The sequence below is a fragment of the Staurois parvus genome, unplaced genomic scaffold (assembly GCF_062004578.1).
Source record: "Staurois parvus isolate SC_StPar_1 unplaced genomic scaffold, SC_StPar_1.0 ptg000423l, whole genome shotgun sequence".
NCBI classification, from domain to species: domain Eukaryota; kingdom Metazoa; phylum Chordata; class Amphibia; order Anura; family Ranidae; genus Staurois; species Staurois parvus.
Window position 1 is genome coordinate 310,103 of NW_028318219.1, and position 21,551 is coordinate 331,653.

The window sequence follows — 21,551 nt, forward strand, 5'->3', positions numbered from 1 at the left end:
TAGCACACAAAGACATTTTAGGCAATTGTGTACCTCCAACCTTGTGATAACAGTTTGGGGAAGTTCTTTCTTCTCTTCCAGCATGAGTTTGTCCCCATGCACAAAGACAGCTCCATAAAGATAGGGTGATGAGTTTGGTATGGAGGAACTTGAGTGACCTACATACAGTAGAGTCCTGAACTCAACCCTACTGAACACCTTTGGGATGAATTGCAGTGTTGATTACAGGCCAGGTCTTCATATTCAACCTGACCTCACAAATACTCTTTTGGCTGAATGGCCACAAATTCCCAAAAACACACAAAAAAATTGTGGAAAGCCTTCCAAGAAGACTGGAGGCTGTTAAAGCCATGGGATAAGAGCAATTCCATAATAATGTCCACAATTTTAGAATGGAATGTCAAGCTCTTCTAGGTGTGATGGTCAGGTGTCTAAAAACGCCTGGCCATATACTGCCTCTATTTGCTTACTGACTACAGTGGATGAAGGGGCAATGGTTACTCTTTAGTAATTATATCTAATAAAAGAAACAGAATGCCTGTTAGAAGAAAATAGTTCATGGAGCACATACCAACCAAATTCTATCATGTTTTAAACCAGGGAGAAACATTTGCACATGTAGGCCTTGACGTAAGTGGGTGACATCTCATCTTAGCTACTTGTGTTTAGCTGCATTTGAATGAATCCCAATCAAGTCCTTCTGGAACATTTTTTCTAGTTTTAGAGAAGGTGGAGAAGGAAAGATGCTCTCTGACGTGGTTACTGCTGTCTGTGGTCAGCTTACTGCTGCCTGTGCCTTTATCCCTCATGTCTTCAATACTTTCTAAGTTAGTGATTTTATCATTTATGCAAATCAGAAGTTCTTACTTTCCAATCTGGATGCTAGTCTGCGGATGTTGAGCTACGGTTCGGTCTGTCCAGGAGCAGATTGGACTGAGATGCCCCAACCCATCTGAGCCTTTCTCCTACAAATAGGACCAGCCCTTGCCCACAGTGTCTGGTGCCCAGTTGCATTAAAAACTGACTATTGTTTTGCATGTCTTCTCTGGTGGCCTTCACATATACCTAAAGCAGGATCCTGCCTTCCAAACTCTGCCTATAAGCACACTGCCCCCAATTCTCTCACATCCAAGCATTCTAGTGTTTCTATAGAACTGTACAGACGGCATAGAGGCAAGGCTGAATAACGTCACCAGACACCAAAAATATATGACCTGTCCAGTTTGTAAGGGTACAGCCCGGTGAACCTCATCCTTTTCTAGATGTGACATTGCTGTTGCTATGGGAACAGCAAAACTGGCATTACCCCTTCTTCTAAATGGAGCCCGTTATGTGCAATATGTTAATTTAATTAGCGGTATATGATGAAAACTCTCCATGAAAATGGTCACTAGAAATACTGCGCCTTATCTCAGCCTGCTCTGCGAGCGGAAAGCACTGAGTGGTCAGGAGGGGGAAGGCTGAATACATACACACAGCGGCAGACAGATATATTGTAATGTATAACCACCCCTGTGAGTCTCTCAGGAACCATTCTCCTGTATTTACATAATGCTAATTGTATACAGCACGGATCGGAAGTCCAGGCACGTCTCTCGATCACATAGAGCTATGTCTGGTGCATTTTTAGCAATCTCAGCCACCAGGGAGACAATTTGGCCCTCCTCTCAGTGCTAAAGGGATGCAGATGATGATGTACAAAGATATTTTCTGGGCAATCGTAAAATTTGAACAGAGCATTGATTGGATGAATGACAGCTCTTCCCATAATAAGAATTATTCAATCAATAACATCATTCAGAATTGTTAGTACAGGCTGACGATGAGCAAAATTGAGTGATTTCATGCCCTGGCAAAATTTTGGCAAATTTTTTTTTTAACATCAATTGGAAAGGCAAAATAAAGGTGGTTTTTAAAAGCCCAAATCCAAGAAAACATGATCCACAGCAGTGGGGCTGTACCCGCACTTTGGTGGTTCATTGCTCATTTGGGTCTAGGGGACATAGAAAAGAAGGCAATCTACTTACCCGGTCCTGCACGTTGCTAGACCGGTTCACACAATATCTTCTTCCTCATGCTCCAGTGGTCTAAGGTCCTGACATCATCAAGACCAGAAGAGTGGGGAATCAGGTAAGTTGAGGTGCAAAAACTCTCCTCTAGACTAAACAAGCAGTGAACTCTTGCCAAAAAATTTTGGCAAAAATTTTTGCTATCAGCAGGGAAGGCAAAATAAAAGTGTTTTTTAAAAGCCCAACTCCAGGAAATCCTAAACATGATCCCCAGTAGTGAAGCAATGCCTGCATGTTGGGGGTCCATTGCTCATTTGGGTCCAGGGGACAGAGAAAAGAAGATGATCTACATACCTGATGCTGCATACTGCTAGACTGGTCCACACAGCTTCTTCTCCCTCATGTCCCAGTGGTCTAAGGTTCTGACATCATCAAGACCAGGAGAGAGGGGGATCAGGTGAGTTAAGGTGCAAAAACTTTCCCGTAGACTAAACGAGCAGTGATCCCTTGCCAAAAAAGTTGGGCAACATTTTTTTCCATCAATGGGGGAAGGAAAATTAAGGTGGTTTTTAAAATCCCAAATCCAAAAAACTTAAAAATTATCCCAAGCTGCGGGGCTGCACCCGCACTTTGGGAGTTCATTGCTTGTTTGGGTCTGAGACTTAGAAAGGATGATCTACTTACACGATGCTGCAAGCTGCTACAGCGGTTCAGACAGCTGCTTCTCCCCCATTCTCCAGCAGTCTAAGGTCCTGACATCATCAAGACCAGGGGAGGGGAGGGGGAAAATCAGGTATGTTAAGGTGGAAAAACTCTTCCTTAGTCTAAACAAGCAATGCTTTCCTGCATTGTAGGCACAGCCCCAGACCCTTACATATACCCAGTGAAGTGACTGGCCCCAAGTGATACACAGATGAAATAAATCCTCCTACATAAGTTGTACCTGTTTATCTGTAATAATCTTTTCTCTATATCCATTCAAAGTGCTGAATTTATACAGTTCGTCTGAAATTTCAGAAAACAGGGGGTGGAGAGCTGAAGTTACAAACTGCAGAGCTCAGTAAGGAGAGTTCTGTGAGCTGATTGGAGGGAAAGGAATGGACACCCCACCCCCTCCATACAGCTCACAGGAACAGAGCTGAGGCTGTCATTCAGCTACAGCTCCCTCCCAGTCACCATTTTTTTTCGTGGTGTCAGGAAAAATTGCCAGAAGTGATTCATGCTGATAGAGGAATAAAGCAGCAGAGAGAAATGACACTTTATAATCTAGATTAGGACAAATACACACAATAGAGGGATATGCTTAGTTGATATTTCATGTCTAAAGGTTTACAACCACTTTAAGTTTCCCAGAGTTGGGCTTTAAAGGTCCAGTAGGCTTTCAAGGTCTCCTGAATGTCACATAAGATTCTTTTTTGTATCCTCATTTTCCATATTTTAACCTCATTTTTCAAACTAAGGACAAAAAAAAAAAAAAACGATACCAAAAGAAAGGAGAATAAAAAATGTAAATCAACTCTACATGAACAATAAGAAAAGGAATATACAACGCAGCATAGCACAATAAAAATGAGGCACGCACCACGCACGTGTGGTCTGCAGAGCAATGCTGGTGTGTCAGAAAGGTGGGTTGGGTTGTCATTTAGTATGAAAAGCATCGCATCTCACCACTCATGTATCAAGTTTTACAGACAGCAAAAACGATAATTTTGCTTCAAAATTAATTTAGCCAGAATCACTCAGCTCACCCCTAAGGCTGCATTCACATCCGAGCAGATCGATTTTCAGGTGTTTTTAGGCTTTTTTTCATTGGAGTAGTTTCCCACATGTATACAAGCATTTTAGAAGCCTATTTTAAGCATTTTATATGTTTATTCAAGCTTCAGGCATTTTTCTGTAGCCAATGGGAAGCACTAGGGAAGAGACCAGTTTTTACAGGCTACACCTGAAATATACCTTTAAAAAAAAAAAACAACAACACAAAAACGTTTGATTCGATTGTTCACAGGCATTCCCATTAAAGTCTATGATGTTAGAAATGCCTGAATATGCCTGAAAAGTAGCTCATGTAGCTTCTGGAGTGTCAAGTGTCAAGCTGCAGGCACCCGTGCGCTCACTTTAACAGCTGCGTGTTCTGGGAACTTGTACTAAAATGCACAGAAACACGTGTTTCCGGGATGCACAAAAAAAAATAAATAAAAAAAGGCGCATCACTCTTGTGGTGCCATTAAATCCTATTGGCATCCAAAACACAGCCAGCAGGTTTGCGTTTTTATGACAAAATACACCTGAATTGTGCCAAAAAGCATGGTTAAAATAAAAAGCGAAATATACACACAAAGGTGCTGAAGTTTCTTTGGCATGTTTGTTGCATTCGCTTGAATGAGCTGCCCTGTGTGTGCCACCGCTAGGTATAAATGGCCTTAACCACTTGCCCTCCAGAGGATTTACCCCCCATCCTGACCAGGCCATTTTTTGCAATATGGCACTGCGTTACTTTAACTGATAATTGCACGGTCATGCAACGCTGCACCCAAATGAAATTCATGTCCCCCCCCCCCCACACAAATAGAGCTTTCTTCTGGTGGTATTTGATCACCTCTGCGTTTTTTATTTTTATTTGTTTTTATAAACAAAAAAAGACTGACAATTTTGGGGGAAAAAAAAATTATATATATATATATATATATATATATATTTGACTTTTTGCTATCAAACATATCCAGTAAAAAAAAATTTCACAAATCAAATTTCGTCATAAATTTAGGCCAAAATGTATTCTGCGACATGTCTTTGCTAAAAAAAAACATACATATAAATTGATTGGTTTATGTGAAAGTTATAGCGTCTACAAATGGCGGTATATATACTGGAATTTTTTAAAAAAATATTTTTATACTAGTAATGGTGGCGATCAGCGACTTATAGCAGGACTGCGGTGGGCATTCTGACACTGGGGGGAACTGACTAACTGCCACTGACATCTCAATGACATTAATACAGTGATCAGTGCTAATAAAAAGCACTGATACTGTACTAATGGCACTGGGCAGGAAGGGGTTAACATCTGGGGTGATCAAAGGGTTAACTCTGTGTTCTGTGTGTGTTTTACTAGGGAAACATGCTGTTGTGTATTTCTCTGTTGTGCAAAATCTGACTTGTATCTTTAGTTTAGTTAGTTTGGCTGAAAAAAGACAAAAATCCAGTTCGACCATAACAAAAAAAAAGTTATAATCCTATACCCACAGTTGATCTAGAACAGTGGTTCTCAAGCTTCCTAATGCCGCGACCCTTTATTACAGTTCCTCATGTTGTGGTGACCCCCAACCATAAAATTATTTACCCAGTAATTATAATTCATGAGTGTCGTTTTACCTCCAATACTGCTGCTTTCAGCACAGTAGCTGCTTTTAACAGAGTAGCTACTTTCAACACAGTAGCTGCTCTTTACACATCAGAAATATGTGTTTTCTGATGGTCTTAGGGGACCCCTGTGAAAGGGTCGTTCGACCCCCAAAGGGGTCGCGACCCACAGCTGGAGAACCACTGATCTAGAGGAAGGCAAAAAACCCCAGCAAAGCATGATCTAATTTGCTCCTGCAGGGAAAAAAATTCCTTCCTGATCCCCCGAGAGGCAATCGGATATTCCCTGGATCAAGTTTACCTATAAATGTTAGTATCCAGTTATATTCTGTGTATCTAAGAAACAATCCAGGACTTTTTTAAAGCAATCCACTGAGCTGGCCAGAACCCACTCTTGAGGGAGTCTATTCCACATTTTCACAGATCTTACTGTGAAGAAACCTTTCTGTGGTTGGAGATTAAATTTATTTTCCTCCAGACGTAAAGAGTGCCCCCTTGTCCTCTGTGAATCTTAGTGCAGACTTCTGGGAAAATCAGTAAGCCAATCATTCAAGCAGGAAATGACATTTCTAGGGGGCGCTCTCCACACCATCTGTATACAGAACACCTCCAGGTGGCCATATTGCACGTTATAGAAAATTACAGCTCTTAAAAAAACAAACGTCATTTTTAATGTCATTCAATTGCAATATGACTTGTGTTGCAATTGTACACTCTATATATTTTTGTTAAATTTGCTATATTTTTTTTCCCACAAAAGTGGAGTTACCCTTTAATTACACAGGAGTAAGAGAGCTGAGAGTTTGGGAGGTTTGAGTTCAGGTTTGAATGGGACCCAGTTGTTAGGCCTAGTCACCACAATGAGCACTTACGCAGCTTCAGGATTGCTTGATGACAACCGGACATAAGAGAAACATGCTGACCTTTTCTTTATAAAAAAAATACTTGTTTTCTGGCTGTTTCTGGTGACCCAGAATAGGCATGCAGATTATAAAGCCAAAATGAAACTAGAATTCCTGATTTCCATCCTAACTCCAGGTCAGTGTCCCACAGTGTTTGAAGCAGTAGGCCGGGCAAGTAGCCTTTTCAGGAAGCAGCAGTCTTCATATTGTCCCAATACAGGTTTTCTTTAAAGCAGAACTTTAGCCAGAAATAAATGAAAATGAATCACCCATTAAAAGATAACAAAACAAAACCATATTTTGCTACAATACTTACCTTTTATCCAAACTTTTTCCTGCCATTAGATGTCCTCAATCTGACAACCCCTGCCTGAGACTGGACAGTGAAAGGGGAAGCAGCGTTGTGATGAGCTCTACTTCTCTGTCACTCTGCTTTCTCCTTCTATCAGCATGCTTCTTGTTAGCACATGAGCTGACTGGCTTCTAGTGCTGCTTCTTCCTCTCACACTCCAGCCCTGCTGTACAGACAGAGGCTGACACCAGGTCAAACTCAGTTACCCTCAATGCTTGTATATAAAAATTATATATTAACCACTTGCCAAATACAGATAGCCAAATGACAGCTTCACCGTGGCCAGCCTGTTCCCGGACGCCGTCATATGATGTCGTCTCAGAACGCGCCCTCCTGCACGCCCCCAGCAATCTGCATGATTGCTGTGTCCTACAGACTCAGCTGATCACATGATGTGGTAAAAGGCCAATCACAGCGGCCTTTTACCAAGTGATCAGCTGTGTCTAATGACACAGCAGATCACCGGTAAATGCAGTTGCAGGTTATCGGCTGCACTTTGCGTGAGGAAAGTACTGCCGATAACTGGCAATTGCCAGAGGACGGATCGGCACTGATGATCAGTGCCCAGCAGTGCCACCCACCTGTGCCCACAAGTGCCGCCCACAAGTGCCCAGCAGTGCCACCCAACTGTGCCCAGCAGTGCCACCCACCTCTGCCCAGCAGTGCCACCCACCTGTGCCTAGTAGCGTCACCCACCAGTGCCCAGCAGAGCCACCCACCAGTGCCGTCCATCAGTGCTGCCCAGCAGTGCCACCCATCAGTGCCCATCACTGTTGCATATCAGTGCAGCATCATCAGTGCCCATCATTGTTGTATATCAGTGCTGCCTATCAGTGCCCATCAGTGCTGCCTATCCGTGCCCATCAGTGCCGCCTATCAGTGCCCATCAGTGCTGCCTATCAGTGCAGCCTCATCAACGCACATCAGTGAAGGAGAAAAATTACCAGTTTGCAAAATTTTATAATAAAAACAAAGAAAATGTTTGCTCTTTTTTTGTTTGTAGCACAAAAAATAAAACACCCAGCTGTGAGTACATACCACCAAAAGAAAGCTCTATTTGTTTGAATAAAAATTTCATGTTTCCAGTGTTGCATGACCGCGCAATTGTCACTCAAATTGCGACAGACCTGAAAGCGGAAAATTGGCCTGGGCAGGAAGGGGGTATATGTGGCCGGTAGACAAGTGGTTAAAAGCATAGTCCACATTCTGAAAAAAAGTAATAAATGCACCAACAATGATAAAATAAAATGGAAATGTAATAATTTTTTGCATTCAGGCCTGCAGAGCATTGCAACAGCGATCGGTGCATCACAGGATCAATGCACAGGCTCCTGCATTCCTTACCCCAGCCTGGTACAGTGATACAGACTGTTATTAGGCCGGAAATATTGCCGCCCTGCTGATGACGCACTCTCAGTCCCCCCGGCATGGAGACAGATGGGATTGTAGTATTTGCAATTGATCGATCACTGTGAATTGATGACGCGGCTGGGCCATCAGAGCGACGCACAGCCACACTGAATTCAAACAACTACCATTTCCGATTAAAAGCACCGCGCAGTTCAGGTAAGGTGGGGCCTTTTGGGTTTAGCGGGATGGGGATATGACCATACTTTATGTGACACCCTAAATATGGGTGTAACATGAAATGTGGTGAAAAAAAGCACACTATGCCTTTAATGATTACAGATTTTTATTTGTACCGGTTATTTCTGCCTTGAGTTCAACTTTAAAAAAAAAAAAAAAAAGAAGCCATCTGCAGTGCCACCTGTTGGTGAAATTTGGTATAGCAGCACAACATGTATTTTTGTAGCCTGTCTTCTCCAAGTGCTTCATGAAAAAAACACAACATCCCATTGTTTGCTTTGAGGTGGGGGGGTCGGGCAGGGAACGCTTAATACAACTATAAGAGGTCTAAATGAAATCAGGAATTGTCATTTGTTCTGGACTACTCCTCTTCCACTACTAAAGCATCTTCCGCACGTCACCTCTTCATGTTGAATACATTACATGAACAATGTCATTTTGCACAAGGTTATCGTTTATTAGAGGGAATTACATTTTTCCCACATGTATAAACATACAGCACTATATAGCTCCAGATGGAGAACATACTTCCTCTGAATAATTTATTGACAAGAGCGGAGGCTGCAATCAGCCACCAACTTTAATGGAACACAGGGCCTAATAGCTAATTTATGGAAATGGTGGCATAGCTGTGGGCGTGGCAAGAGACTGCGCCAATTTGTATTGTGAGAGCAAAGGAATTTCAAACCAGTCAATGCTAAAAGCAGGTTTATCCGCACCTATTCACTATAGTCTGTTAAAGGGGACACAGGCAATAACTAAAAAAATTGGTTTAATACAGAACTTTACCCATAACAACTTGATTAAAAAAATCATGTTCTTGAACAAGAAACATACATTCCACATGAAGAATTATGCCACAAATAATGCCTCCAGCATTTTTCCTGTTTCTTCTTGCCAGAGGCAGCCATTTTGCTGAAGCCCAGAGCCCCTTAGCAGCAGTAAATCTTTAGGCTGTCAGCAGATTGACGGCTACATTTTTGGCACAGTGCCTAAAATAGAGAGCAACTGAGCATGTGCAGAGCAGGGGGAGACAGTGTATTACTGGATTTTAAACAGTAAAGGCACTTATTTTTAATAGCTATACCCAGGGCTTTTTTTCAGGGGGAGTGCAGTTCCGACACCTCCAGCACTGAATGTATGTATTGGCAAGGGGTGCTGGGGTGTCTATTGATACTGGCTGCTGTGGGATCTATTGTTGCTTGAGGGGATCTATTGATGCTGATGGGAGTCTATTGTTGCTGGGGATGGGTCTTATGTTGCTGCCCCCCAGCAACATAAGACCCATCCCCCGCAACAATAGACTCCCATCAGTCAATCCTTGCTGGGAGGGATTTACTGTTGAGGTAAGGGTCTAGCTGCAGGAGGGTCTATTGATGTGGGCTGTCGAGAATTTATTGTTGCTGGGATGGATCTATTGTTGCATGGGGATCCATTGTTGCTGGAGGGGGGTCTATTGTTGCTGGGGTGGGTCTTTTGTTGCTAGCTACAGGGGGCCTATTTTACTACCTTTCTTAATATCATTAACATATTCCATACAAATTACCTAGCACCACAAAATGATACTTGGTTCTGTATTCTCCAAAAGGGCCGAAACTGGGAGGTGGGTAGAGGGTGGAACCAAGGAACAGTGTTCGGAGGTGAGCAGGGGGCGGAGAAACAGGAAGATTTGGAAGGGGGGAGTTCCTGCACCTTTTCTCTGAGAAAAAAAGCCCTGGCTATACTACAAAAGAGGCCAGCCTGAAGTGATCTAGCAGGACTTACATTTTTTACTAAAGTTCCACTTTAAAGCAGTATTAAACCCAAAACCAAAAATGTGATAAAATGCAGCTTACCAATCCTTAGATGTGCTGGCTGCATTAGTTTTCTCCCCCCCCCCCCCCTTTAATTCAACTCGTGATCCAGCCAGTAACACATTTCCTTTTTTAAGGTGTCTCCACTTGGGATGGAGGAGCAAAAGAGACACCTTTGGACAGCAGATTTCTCAGTTTGGGGAGAGAGTAGAGTTAGACTAGCAGGATTTAGATTTAACTTGGCCAACAAATTAAAGTGATACTAAACCCACAACAGTACAATCAATCAGTCTGTATATGCAATAAAGCATGCTTGTTATACTCACTGTGGAACCTAAGGGGTTAATCCTCTGCATTGTGTAAAAAGGCTGTTTGATCCTTACTGCTCTGATCCTCCCCTTCTTCCAGTGTCTCCCTCTTATCTCCTGATAAGTTATGTGGAGACACTGCACATGCTCAGTTTGGTGTTTACTGCTAGAGAGATTTTTTTTTTCCTTGGGAGAGTGTATGTGATCAGCACAGAGCCAATCAGCACTACTGAGACAGAGGTCAGGGGTTCTGCATCCTCCTAGAGGAAACACCTCCTATCAGCTTGAACCAGTGCTTTGCTGAACACTGATAGAAATCACAAGACTGCTCTAACTGCTGATGAGAAAAGGTATTTAGCAGTTTATAGTTACTAAAATAATTGCATTTCCATGTTCTGTGTGCTGTGGGAGACCTGATATAGTGAAGGCAGGGTCCTGGGTTTAGTAACACATTAAACCTGAACTCCAACTAACACTTTATAATCAGTTACAGCAACAGTTTTGTTCGTCTTTTAAATAAAGGTTTTACGTAAATAAATAAAAGCTGACCATTGTAAGCATTGGTAAATGGTTTGCCTTAACCCTCTGCCACTGTTGCTGGACAGCTTGGTCTGTTAACCTCCCTGGCGGTCTGATTATTTCAGATTTTTGGTGCTGAAAGCGGTACCGTTATTTTGCATGGAAATATGTAGTTTTTTTATTGTAGGCTGTAATTTTTAGGAATAACTCACTGAAATCTGTCCGAACAAGAGTCTAGTACACATCCCGGGTATGATAAAATTTGAAACACAAAATCATAAATTATAATTTAATAAATAATCATAAAAAATAATAATATAATAATAATACATTTAATTCAATAATATAATCAAACCAAAAACACTGAAATTTGAAATAGAGCGCCAAGTTCACACATCGCTGAGCAAAGTCGCAAAATTGTTTTCAGTGTCTGATGACGAATTTCCCCCACGAATCATTATCACTCAATTCTGCAAGTGGTTCTGATTTACTATCGCTGTTCTCTAGATGATCTAAACCCGCTTTTGACCTAAAGGGACGCTTTTTGAACGCCATGGACGTTTCTCAGTTTCCAGGCAGAAAGAACAGACAAAATGCAGGCAGGGCACAGGACAAAGCACTAGGGACAATATGTATGTGAAATGGTTTGAAACAGCAATGTTTTTAAATTTTTTTAAAATTTTCAAATTTCCCGCCGCCGCCCATACGTCCCGACGTCACAGGGACCGGAACACAGAAGCCGGATACCGGCATCAGCCAGAGGAGATGGCCGGGGACGCTGCAGGGGACACATCGCAGGAGCGAAGGACAAGGTAAGCTCTGCAGGGACTCCCTATGCAGCGCCGCATGGTAAGCCCGAGTGTAGCTCGGGGTTACCGCTTTTGGTACAAAAACTTTACCACGAGCTACACTCGGGAATACCGCCAGGGAGGTTAAAGGAAGCTGAATAGTAACAGATGTACTGGCCATATCACCAGTACAAACAAAGGAAAGCTGCTGCTTTCACACTGCTCCAATGGAAAAATCGTGGTAAAAACGCATGTGTTTTTGAACCGTTTCTGGTGCGTATTCTGGGTCCCTATTATCCAGCATGCACCTGTGAACTTGGACTCAAAAAACGCACCAAAAATGCAAAGCATGTGCATTTTTTAAAATGCATTTTGACCTGTATTCTACTTTCAAAACGCACTGCACCTGAAGCACAGGGGTGTGAAGTGTCCCATAGGATTTAAAGAGACTGCGTTTTTAAAGTAAAAACACAGCATAAAACGCATCAGTGTGAAAGCAGCCACGAGAGGAAATCTCTACAAAGTGATGGGAATTCCTTTTTTAAGACAGCAGTCACCAAAACAGGTGTCCCCATTGGAACACTTCAGGTTCTGGGGACAACTGTCAAATTTTAAGTTCCCATACCTTTCTGTCCCAGTGAGATTGGTCACTCATACACATAAAGAGGATGTATCTCCCCATTGGACACACTGAAAGTAATAAAAACCAGAACGGAAGTTTAACTCTTCCCTACTCTACTGAAAACTTTTGGCTAGGTATACACTCTAAAGTGACACTAAACACATACTGTTTAATTTACATGCCCCCTTCTGAACATGGATGATGGCACTGTAATAATAAAAATCCTAAATCGATATACAGCCATCACATGACCCAGCTTTTTCCCAGCCTGTCTGCAAGGAAACTGGCAGGAGGAGCTTCTAGTCCACTGCTGCTGGTCACGTTAAAAAAAAAACAGCCTGTGGGATACACAGTTAAAATAAATAATATCAATAAACTGTTTTAATTCATCAAATATATATTTGAAATCAAATCGTTATTAGTTTTTGGCCATAATATGGTGTGGGCCAACTTCTGCCAGTCACAGGCTGTCACACCCCTCCGGCCTGTGTCTTATAATATAAGGGAGGTGAAGCCTCCATCAATCTACATGCATTATTCCACCACGATTGTGTTTAGCTGGTTAGTGGGCATGGAAGAGTAGGGAAGGAGTGGGCTGTCATTTATCACTGTGTATACGCCCACATGTGTGACTCTATAGTCACATGGGCTGCTCAGATGTGATAGTCAGGAAATGCACAGCATAGAAACTCACTGAAAACTGAGCATGTGCAGAGCTGCCCACACTGCTCTGCAAAATACCTAGCTGAATTGGGGACATGGACAGGACGGGGAGACAAAGAACAGCAGGATCAACCAGGTTTTTTGCTGAATAGAGAAAATGAATATCATAGTGACTGAGTGAGTATGAACAGCATGCAATACAGCATTTATTGATAGTTTTTAATGATTTGGGTTTAGTGACATTTTGTGAGTATGCATTCCTTATCTCCTTGTCATTGTCTAGTTTTACACAGCTTGCCTCTGTCACCCATTACTTTGCCCATGCTGGGAAAAACAATAGATCCTCTATACAATAAAGATTTTCTGTTCTTAATACTCATCTTTCGGGTGCTCCCCGCCAGGGGCGGACTGACAACTCATGGGGCCCCCGGGCAATAGGGGATGATGGGGCCCCTGTGTCCTTGCCCAAACTCAAAAAAGCCTATGAAAAAGGTACCAGGGGCATCTCATGGGGACCCCTACCGACCCCGGGCCCTCAGGCAGTGCCTGAGTTTCTAAATGGTCAGTCTGCCCCTGCTCCCCGCTGTTCACACACCAGAGCCCTGCATAGAAAGTCTTGTGTAAGCCCTATGTTGGAATCTAAACAGACCTCCTTCCCCTTGCTGCCACATGACAGTGCTCAATTGATCATTGTAAGCACCCCTGCCAGTGTTAAATGGTATGTCTCATCCCTATAAATGCAAGAAAGCTTTTCTGTTGAAAAACAACAGACTTACCAGCTGGACCACCAGATGAAAATAAAACAGAAAAACCTAAAAAAAAGAATGCAGCCATCACATCTACGAATTGGTACTCTGCTATATAATAAATGTTTGCTTTTGGGTTTAATGCTGCTTTAAATTCAATGATTGGGGCCACCTATGTCTACATATCAAATAATGTATCATCAATAGGAGCACAAAAACACACATGGGGGTGTGCAGGTTCCTTAAAAATGGCTCATAATCTATAACCATAAACATGCTATATAATGGGCAGCGCAGTGGATAAGTGGTTAGTGTTTCCGCCTAGCAGAGCTGGGGTCATCAGTTTGAATCCCATCCATGGCACTACCTGCCTGTAGTTTGCATGTTCTCCCTGTGCCTGCATGGGTTTCCTTCCACACTGCAAAGACATGCTGGTAGGTTAGTTGGCTGCTATCTACAGTATCTCCCAGAAGTGAGTACACCCCTTACATTTTTGTAAATATTTTATTATATTTTTTCATGTGACAAGAAATTACACTTTGCTACAATGTGACGTAGTGAGTGTACAGCTTGTATAACAGTGTACATTTGCTGTCCCCTCAAAATAACTCAAACACACAGCCATTAATGTCTAAACCGCTGGCAACAAAAGTGAGTACACCCCTAAGTGAAAATGTCCAAATTGGGCCCAAAGTATCAATATTTTGTGTGGCCACCATTATTTTCCAGCACTGCCTTAAACCTCTTGGGCATGGAGTTCACCAGAGCTTCACAGGTTGCCACTGGAGTCCTCTTCCACTCCTCCATGACGACATCACGGAGCTGGTGGACGTTAGAGACCTTGCACTTTTCCACCTTCCATTTGAGGATGCCCCACAGATGCTCAATAGGGTTTAGGCCTGGAGACATGCTTGGCCAATCCATCACCTTTACCCTCAGTTTCTTTAGCAAGGCAGTGGTCATCTTGGAGGTGTGTTTGGGGTTGTTACCATGTAGGAATACTGCCCTGCGGCCCAGTCTCCAAAGGGAGAGGATCATGCTCTGCTTCAGTATGTCACAGTACATGTTGGCATTCATGGTTCCCTCAATGAACTGTAGCTCCCCAGTGTTGGCAGCACTCATGCAGCCCCAGACCATGACACTCCCACCACCATGCTTGACTGTAGGCAAGACACACTTGTCTTTGTACTCCTCACCTGGTTGCCGCCACACACGCTTGACACCATCTGAACCAAATCAGTTGATCTTGGTCTCATCAGACCACAGGACATGGTTCCAGTAATCCATGTCCTTAGTCTGCTTGTCTTCAGCAAACTGTTTGCCAGCTTTCTTGTGCATCATCTTTAGAAGAGGCTTCCTTCTGGGATGCCAATTTGATGCAGTGCTTATGGTCTGAGCACTGACAAGCTGACCCCCCCACCCCTTGAACCTCTACAGCAATGCTGGCAGCACTCATATGTCTATTTTCCAAAGACAACCTCTGGATATGACGCTGAGCACGTGCACTCAACTTCTTTGGTCGACCATGGCGAGGCCTGTTTTGAATGGAACCTGTTCTGTTAAACTGCTGTATGGTCTTGGCCACCGTACTGTAGCTCAGTTTCAGGGTTTTGGCAATCTTCTTATAGCCTAGGCCGTTTTTATGTAGAGCAACAATTCTTTTTTTGAGATACTCAGAGTTCTTTGCCATGCTGAACTTCCAGTGACCAGTATGAGAGAGTGAGAGTGATAACACCAAATTTAACACACCTGCTCCCCATTCACACCTGAGACCTTGTAACACGAACGAGTCACATGACACCAGGGAGGGAAAATGGCTAATTGGTCCCAATTAGGGGTGGACTCACTTTTGTTGCCAGCGGTTTAGACATTAATGGCTGTGTTGAGTTATTTTGAGAGGACAGCAAATTTACACTGTTATACAAGCGGTATACTCACTACTTTACATTGTAGCAAAGTGTCATTTCTTCAGTGTTGTCACATGAAAAGATATAATAAAATATTTACAAGAATGTGAGAGGGGCATACTCACTTCTGTGAGATACTGTAAATTGGCCCTAGTATGTGAATGTGAGTCAGGGACCTTGGATTGTAAGCTCCTTGTGGGTAGAGACTGATGTGAATGTACAATATATATGTATAATGCTGCATAAATTGGCAGTGCTATATAGGTACCTGTAATAAATAAAATATATAAACATTTAATTATTCATTTGATCAAACAAAAACATCCAACACATTTCAGGTGCAACAAAATTCATCAGGCTTAGAATGGGATGAAGACTTGTTGCTTTAGCGGAGTACATAGTTACAATTCAAGTCCTACAGGAGAGTTAAAGTGGAAGTAAAGGCAAAACGTAACCAATTTAAACCTACTTTCAGCCACATCCTAAGCCTAATTTATCTAGCCCTGTAAAAAAATCACTATACTTACCTGTTCTGCATTCGCTCAGGTCCAGTCCCACACTGAGCTGTCAGCAGCGGCTTCAGTGTGTAGGGGAGGCATCCGACAATGGAATCCCCATAGTAAGTCTATGGGTGACGTCACTTCCCAGCCATTATCAGCTGTCTCTTGCACAGAGGGCGCTGCTGGTGATCAGACGGAGCAGCTGCAGAACAGGCAAGTACAGCGATTTTTTTTCCTTACAGGGCTAGATTAGGCTTAGAATGTGGCTGAGAGTAGGTTTAAAGTTAGTTAGGTTTTGCATTTACTTCCACTTTAAAACCCAACCATACATTTAGATCCATTTGGTTACAGCATCTTCTGACTACAAACAACTCCTTCTAAGCCCTGATGTAGGTTTGCTGCCCCAGAAACGCGTTGGTTGTTTTTGCTTGACTGAATAATTCAAGGCACCTTTGGAATATTTTACCTTTTGGTTTGGCGCCTGTTGCGCTGTGTTGCTGCCGGGTTCTCATTCAAGGAGGCCTATGTGGGAGCTGCCTTACCAGAGCCACTGAACTTACTTGCAAACCTATTTGAATTTCAAACAATTTGAAAAAGCATTGAAATCCCAGTACTTTTTTGATGCGTCTTCCCATAATTTATAAGCAACAAGCATAGCCCTTCCGAATGGTCATAAACTCACTTGTTGAACCAAGCATACACTGCCCAAACCTATAAGCTAGAAGGACATTGTAACAAGTCCATCAAATTGCAATCCATTTCAAACAAGGACTCACTATACTGTCAGCGTCTCATGAAAGTGCAAAAGACACTTATTACAAGATGCTCAATTTGTATATTTAACAAACACAAGTTCTCAAGGGATGACATAAATCTCAAACATGTCAATAGCTGTGAAGGTCATGAAGTAGGTGAGAAGAGGTCAACTGGAATTATGAAGCTTTACATGCAGCATATAAAAGGTCTGTACACAGATTATTAAGGATTACCAGCAGTCAGTGGGGGGTAACGGTCATACAGTTTTAAGAACTAGGAGTTGTTAGGGGTCAAAGATATGGAGCATTAATAGAAGACTGAGGCCTTTGACCTGAGATAATTGGATCCACCAACTGTCAACAGACGTTCGGTTAGTGATTATGACTTACTTTGACTTATACTGAAACATTTAAAGGTCATTAGAGGTTTGTGGTTTGTTATTAAGATGCTTGCCATTTGTCATTCAATAAGAATTAAAGGATAAGTGTACTTTTCTGTCTATGTAGAAAAACTTCAGACTGTGAAAAGATCTGCTATTCAATTACGCAGGACGTGCTTTGAAGGTTTGCCATAATTTCATTATACAGCAAGAAATTTTCAACTGAGCTTCTTTGGTGAAGTTTGCTTTAAAAAAAAGCTCTTTTTAATTAAATTTTTTTTTCTGGGGGGGGGAGAGCGTGAATATTTATTTATTAAACTTTAGTGTTTTTTGTAGTTTTTTTCCTTCTTTTTTTATAGGTGAACTGCAGTCTTTTTTTTAAATTTAAATGTCAGCAGCTAAACATATACTGCAGCTTCTGACTTTTAAAAATAATGTACTTACCAGTGCCTGAGGGTTCAGTTCAGTCTTCCAGCAGAGGGTTCTTCTTACCGCTGTGGGTCCTCGTCACTGCCATTTTTGTTAGGGGAACCAACTGTGACTTCCTGAGGAATCACAGCAGGATTTCCACTGGGCATTTGCGAGATCGTGTTACGTGTCCCAGCAAGCTGCAGGCAGGGGACATGCCTAAGTGCACATCGTTTTGGCCAAGGTAAAAAGTAGGAAAGTGGGGGCAGGTACCTGTCAAATCAAGTATTCCCCATGAAAATAAAAAACACACACATCAAAAAAGTGTTAGGGACAGGAATAGGGAGTTGAATAAGTGGCACTTTCACTTTTGAGTGAAGGTCCACTTTATTAATTTTGTCCTTGTATTTTTTTTCTTCTTCAATTTTTTTTTCTGCCTCATGTTTTTTTTTTATTTTACTTTTTTAACGCCTGTTTTTTTTTCTTTTTGTTAAAAGTGTAAAATGATGATGGGGGCCCTGATGATGATTATTTTTTTTTCACAGGTAAGGGACTTTCAAAAGCAGCTTCTGCAACTCTCAAGAGTCATTTAAAGCTGATTGAACCCTTAAAAACCACAGAAAACCTATTTAATGTTGCCTTCCCAATTTCATTAAAATTATGATCTTCCTATTTCAGCCAAAATTTGAGGAAATTAAAACTCTTTTTGAGAGCCTTTTGTAAAATCCTTTCTGCGCCAGCTGACCTGTGCAGTACATTCCCCTTGGACTTCTATGGGCAGACGTCTTTGGGGATTGACTGTACAGGTGCAATCAGCACAAAGACAATTTTACCAGCAGCCTTCTGGGAAGTGTTCTACATGGAAAAGTGGGACACAGTGGGGGCATGCATAAGCACCAACATTTCTCAAAGCCAGAAACTGCATACTGAAAGCACACAGGTTGCTGTGCACCAATGGCTTTGGAAATTGGAAGCACTAACCACCACTTTGTCTCCAATTCAAACTCACGGGGGTCAGGACGGTTGACAGGTTTGCTTTAAAGACTTCGAGAAAGCCGATAGACCCTTTAAATGTTTTGAAACCTATTTGAAAATTGAACCACTGCTCTAGAGCTAGGATTAAAAATGCAGGTGTCCACAGGGCTCTAGTAAGCAATGATGCTGCCGTTAGTTACTTGTGTTATTTTTAACTGCAAAAACACAACTTTGATCCATTCCAAGACTGCCATGATAGTATTCCTCAATTCATTACCAATAGATAACTGAGCAATGTATGTCCTGGGATCAACCATACAAATACTGAAAAATTCATATGAAAATCAATTTTATGCTCTTCAAGGAATGTACGTCATATGAGTCAAGAGCCTCAAGGGCAGAGCATGTATAAACGTAATACTAACTGACTGAAAACATGGGGCCACAGCAGCATCAAGCAAAAAGAGGTAAAGTACATTGAAAGACGTACTGTTTACCTGGCAAGCCTTCTAAAAAAAAACGCAAGTCCACTTCCTATCTAGTAGCCTAATAGCTGTATTTCTATAATGTTGCTGCCCCTGACTGCTGGTTTCATGAGATTTAGTGATGTCACTACTGTGCTACTCACTGCTCTACTTGCTGGAGAGGAAGTTGTACCTGTGGACCTCCAGTGCAAAGACAACCATGCTTTTGCTTAATTTATTCAGTGCTTTTTCCACATATCCTGTTGCTTCTTGATCATTAGCCCACCAGTCATCAGATTACCAGTCAATAAGAGGGCAGCTCTGACATAAAGAAGCAAAGCCCTAATCCACCCGTAAGATGTCCACCTCCACAGATGTACACAATGAAGAACAAGGCATGATATGTTAGTAATAGGAAAAGATCAGCAGCAGGAAGACCACAGGCAATACAAGTGACTAGTCCATTGCCAAATATCATCAAATTACTTTTTTGGGGAGCACAGCAGTGCCGGTTCTCTTTAAATACTGCCTGTGCTTATCTTGATACAGATATGGAACATTTTTGTAACAATGCGTTCACATTCCAAACGATTTTCAAAGTGAGATATTAAAGTTAAGTTTTAATAAGACGTGCCCTACATTCTCTACAATATTTATGATATTTCGAATTGGGTCTTTGGCAGAAAGCAACCATTAATATTATTTTGCTTTTTTATATCAGCAATACTATTTTTTATTTATTTATTTCATACTAAAGTCAGTTCATAGGGTTTAACCCTTTTAGATATTGCCACTCTAATAGACATGTGCATGCCAGAAATTTTTGTTTTGTTTGGGATGCATTCATTGCAGAATTTAGTTCTGCCATATTTGTTACGTTGAACTGATTCATTTTCGGGATCCGTTTTGTATATTCGCTGGTCTGGGTGTAAAGGAAAAACTTTGCAGCTTTTCCGTAAGATTGCTATATATTCATTATATTATAAAATCGGACAGATTCAAATCAGAAGTATATTCGATATACTATAAAATCGGACAGATTCAAATCAGATGCATTCAATATTTCCGGACGCTAGTCCAACCCAACAAGAGAAATGGCTTGAGTCTATTGGACAATATCGACTGATGTCACGTGCATCCGAATTAATGAATGGAACAAAATTCAGATTAATTTGTTATCTGAATTCAAATTATCGAACAAAATTCGAAAGTGATCCTGCAGTGATTATCACCCCATTAAATTAAACACTCACCAGAAGCTGGTGAATAACCAGCAGTGGCAAATCAATAGAAAATCAACCTCCTTGATGCTGAATGGTTGTGAAAGCGACAATAGGATAATCAGCCAGCAGCCCAAAAACAAACCTCCAATCAGTGAATTATTGATCACTCTTGCTCCGATCTCCTCATCATCTAGATTAAATATCAATTCCACTGCATATATGGGCAACATAAAACAGCCACATAGTGTGATTCCGTAAACACATTTCCATAAAAAAAAACCTTAAAATATCACTCAAATTGAGTTAAAAAGTAAAGCACATTGTAAGCATAGCACTTCCAATATAATGTCCCGACGTGTGTGCTGACATCACAGATGGTAACACTCTGACGCATTTCATCATTCTGACTTCCTCTGAGGGTGTGACCATGCGTGAGAATGGGCGGTCTTATATAAGGCCGCTCCTTAGATTAGTAATTGAATAATCTCACTCCTTGCTGCCATCTTGTGGATAAATGTTAAATGGCTGATTAGATGAATTAATAGGTCAATTAACAGTGAACCTTATGGACATTAAAAACTCTTCCTATACACATCAGATAAATTGGGTCAGATTCAATTGCAACGAACTCCATTATTGTACATTACAGATCAAAAATCAATAGACGAAATAAATTAAAATAAATCTGCATAAAATTAAAATAAAGTAAATTAAATTTGATTGAAATTAGATTTAAATTAAATTAATGTAGCAAATATTAAATCAACAATAAATCATAACATAGATATATGAAAAAAACTAAAAATAATAAATATATCTATCAAAGACTAATACGTTAATTGATGATACAAATAAACTAAACAAATATACATCAACAATCACTAACAATTGATGTCTAGTTGGATATTTAAACCATTAGGTGTGAAGAAGTGATGTAAATCCATTTGGTTTCCCTTTTGGATAATTCCCTCACCCTGTTAGAGCCTCGCCAAGACCGAGGAGTAGTATCAATTCCCCAAAATTTAATACAAGAAGGTTCCCTGTTGTGGTGCTTCCTAAAGTGCATGGACACACTATGGTATTTGTATCCTATGGATAAATTATGTAAATATTCGTTAATCCTTTTTCTAAGATGCCTTTTGGTCTGACCTATATAAATAAGGCCACATGGGCACTCCAATGCATAGACAACATGAGTCATCTCACACGTTATGAAAGCAGGAATCTCAAATACCTTCCCATTTGCTTTAAATTTAGTAAGTCCCCTGAACTTATTATCCACCCTAT

At 41.4% G+C, this 21,551-nt stretch overlaps 1 protein-coding gene across 1 annotated transcript in view; it reads right to left on the bottom strand.

The window, feature by feature from the left end:
* CADM4 (cell adhesion molecule 4) overlaps positions 1-21,551 on the bottom strand; it is a 650,810-nt gene that overhangs the window by 74,362 nt on the left and 554,897 nt on the right. The window lies entirely within an intron of this gene.